Raw genomic sequence first — 3,130 nt, 5'->3', positions numbered from 1 at the left:
GTGTTAAGGTTAGGGTACCGGTACTTGGTTAGGGACCCAGTACCAGATTTGGTACCGGAGCCAAACTGGTACGGGACGCGAACCAGTACCATGTTGAGGTTAGGGAACTGGTACTGGACGTGTCCCAAGGACCAGTGCAAATCCAGTACCAAATCCAGCACCACATCCGGTACCACGTCCAGTACCATGACGCATAACGCACCGGTACCCAAACTGAGACACTGCATCAGATGTGGTACCAGACCACAACCGGTACCAGACGCAGTAGTGGACCCAAACCAGTACCTTGTTATGGTTAGGGTACCGGACGTGTCCCGAGGACCAGTTTGGATCCAGTACTGCATCTGGACTGGTTTTGGGTTAGGGTACGGGTTTGTGTAACGGTTAATAAGTGCAATAAGTTCACTATTTCGTCAGCAGAGGGTGCTAGTGTGCTGGAAACGTTAATGATTATTTTCGATTATTTTTGTACGTTTATATATTTATTTTTCTAGCATTTAAAAGACATTTATGGAGCTGTCAGAACAGTAATATTTAATTTTGAAGAGTTTTTAAGTGTTTAGATTATTTGAGTTCGGCCAAAGGTCGCTAGAAGTACTTCCGGGTTTTCACATCAGAAAAGCACGTCTAGCAAGCGCATGCAAAGTCGGCCCGACAGAAAGCTAAAGGAGAAGAATAAAGAAGAATTTTTTTTGTTTGTTTTCATCCACCGGTTAGTTCATTAGCAGGCCAAAGTGGTATGTATGTGTATTATTTTTTATGTAAATCATTAATGTAATCCATATTTTGCAGTAAAGTATTGCCTTTTGTCTGCTAGTTCTACGGTGTTGATGCGGTGTAAAGCTTGAAGAAAAAAGAATACCACATTAAACATCAGTGAAAAGAACTCTCAAGCCTCTCTCCTGTGTGATAATGAACCATCCGGCATAGGTTTGGGTACTAGTGCGCTGTGCATCGCCGCACCGGACGCGACAGTATGTGTGTTCATATTATTAACACAAAAAAGGCCAAAGCGGGGGGGGGGCTCTACAACATCTCAGTAACACTGAGCTCAAGCAGATGAGTTTAGAAATTGTTCTGGTTTATTCTATTTGATCTAAAAGTCTATGACATATTTTTCTCTGGAGTTGAATGATCAAAACAAATCAAAACGATGGAGAAAAAAAACTGGAATTAAGTAAAAGAACAGTGAGGTTGCAATGAAGAACAAACTGGTTTCATCATCTTCCTAAACAAAAGGGATTATCTTAAAAACAAATGTAATGACAGGAAACTTTGGAGTTTAAAAGCCAACCTTTGGTTTATTTTAGTATGTGTCTTTTCGGTTACTTTTTCCTGTCAGTGAGCGACTGGATAAGCTCAGTTGGTTAAGTACAGGACTGCCACATGGGAAATCAGGGTTTGATTTCCAGGGGAAGAGATGAGTTTCATCCAGTGTGGGCCAATAGATGAGACCAGGAACCAGCAACTAGTGATACATATGAAATTTTAATTAAATCACAATCATCAGGTCAAGTAGTTTTTTTTTTAAAGCATAGTTTGGCATTAACTTAAAAAAGTGCTTTCATATCAATACTGAACAAGAAAATCAAGTCAAAGTTGAAACAGTATGGCAATTATGTTTGTTTGAAACTAAAATTGCTGCATTTGTGGTATGCCATAATGACGACAATAGCATTGGATACATCAGAACAAAATACCATCAATATTTCTAAGAACTTCACAACAATTAACACGAAAATAAATAAGCCTAGGCTTAGTCATCTCTAGTTACATTATGACAGGGGCTGAGTAGCTTCATGTAAGTTCATTCTGTGATGGTGCTTTAATTGCATGTCAAATTATTTTGTTTGACTTTTTTTGTTAGTCTGCTTGTTATAATATACATTTATTGGACAGCATCATTCTTAATTCCCCCAGTAAATAGAGTGGCAATCAGCTGTAGTTTTAATTATTAAACCTGTTCACATTTCATATGGACATTTGGGAGAACAGACATAAAGTCTGGGTATAATCTGACCTCGCTTGGTTATTATTGGTTATTATTAAAGGCCACTATCCAGCCAGCCTGCCGGCTAGCTTGCCTGTACCCCCGGCCCCCCCCTTTACCCATGACCCCGCACACAATGCATACAGGCATGAATAAATTACGAGAATTATAGAATTATTAAAGAGACATAAGGTTTGGCTCCGCTGTGAGGAAACAGTATATCAGGAATCTTTTATAGCAGCAGCAGCACAGCAACAGGGTCCACTCCACAGCCGTGAGGCCGCAATGGTAGACCCCACCCACCTCACAAGGGAAAGCACCGCGGCAATAAACACAGACCAAGCCAGCAAGCCGTGGTACAAAAGATTATAGAAGCTGTCAATAAGAAACATGTTCATAAAGAACAAGTTGTATTTATAAAGATAAATTCATATTCATAAATAAAAAGTTGTGCACAACTTTTAAAAAACATGAATGCAACATTAGTTTTACATTTAAAAGGTGATGACTTTTCTTTGTGTTGAACATCAATTTCTCCTGTTCACAAACTATCAAAAATATGTCACGGGGTCACAGGCTTATACATCGAGTCCTGGAACATCGATTGATCAAACTGCGCAAGTCTGTTCAAGTTTATTTATTTAGCTGAAATAAAAGAGAAATGTTAAGAATGCTGTTGATGCCAAAGCGGGGAAGTTGTCTTTATAGCCATAGCTGTTGAAAATGTAATAAAACAGATCAAAATACAGCGATCTCTGATCGCATTTTGTGGTTGTCAGCTGATTGTGTAGACATCTTAGCAGCAGATCATTTTAGACACAGAAGTGGTGGAAAACAGTCCTAAAAGAAGTAGCAGACATGCCAGTCCACTCATTAAGTGGTTAAAAAACATGTCAAATTAGGCGAAAATAGGAGGATGACAAAATAAAAACAGCTAAGCTAACTCGGAGCTAAAGTAGACAGTCAACCAACTGTTGGGGCTGTAAAAAAAATAAATAAATAAATAAAAATTAAAAATCAGTAGGATCAGAATCCACAATTTTCTTTCTGTTTCTGATTTTTCTTTCTTTGTTTCTTTTTGACTGAGGCTGAGTCGGCTCCCAGTTAGCCTTCTTTAGCTCAGCAGTTTTTGTTATTTCC

At 38.8% G+C, this 3,130-nt stretch overlaps 1 long non-coding RNA gene across 1 annotated transcript; it reads left to right on the top strand.

The window, feature by feature from the left end:
* The first annotated feature begins 310 nt into the window (after positions 1 to 310).
* Positions 311 to 886, top strand: LOC112143501. Its single transcript, XR_002918755.2, has 2 exons — positions 311 to 737; positions 818 to 886. It is a non-coding gene; the product is annotated as an uncharacterized LOC112143501 (long non-coding RNA).
* The last annotated feature ends 2,244 nt before the right edge of the window (positions 887 to 3,130 follow it).

This window comes from Oryzias melastigma, linkage group LG22, assembly GCF_002922805.2.
Source record: "Oryzias melastigma strain HK-1 linkage group LG22, ASM292280v2, whole genome shotgun sequence".
Classification (NCBI taxonomy): domain Eukaryota; kingdom Metazoa; phylum Chordata; class Actinopteri; order Beloniformes; family Adrianichthyidae; genus Oryzias; species Oryzias melastigma.
The sequence above is the reverse complement of the archived record's forward strand: the minus strand, read 5'-3'. Positions and strand labels throughout refer to the sequence as shown.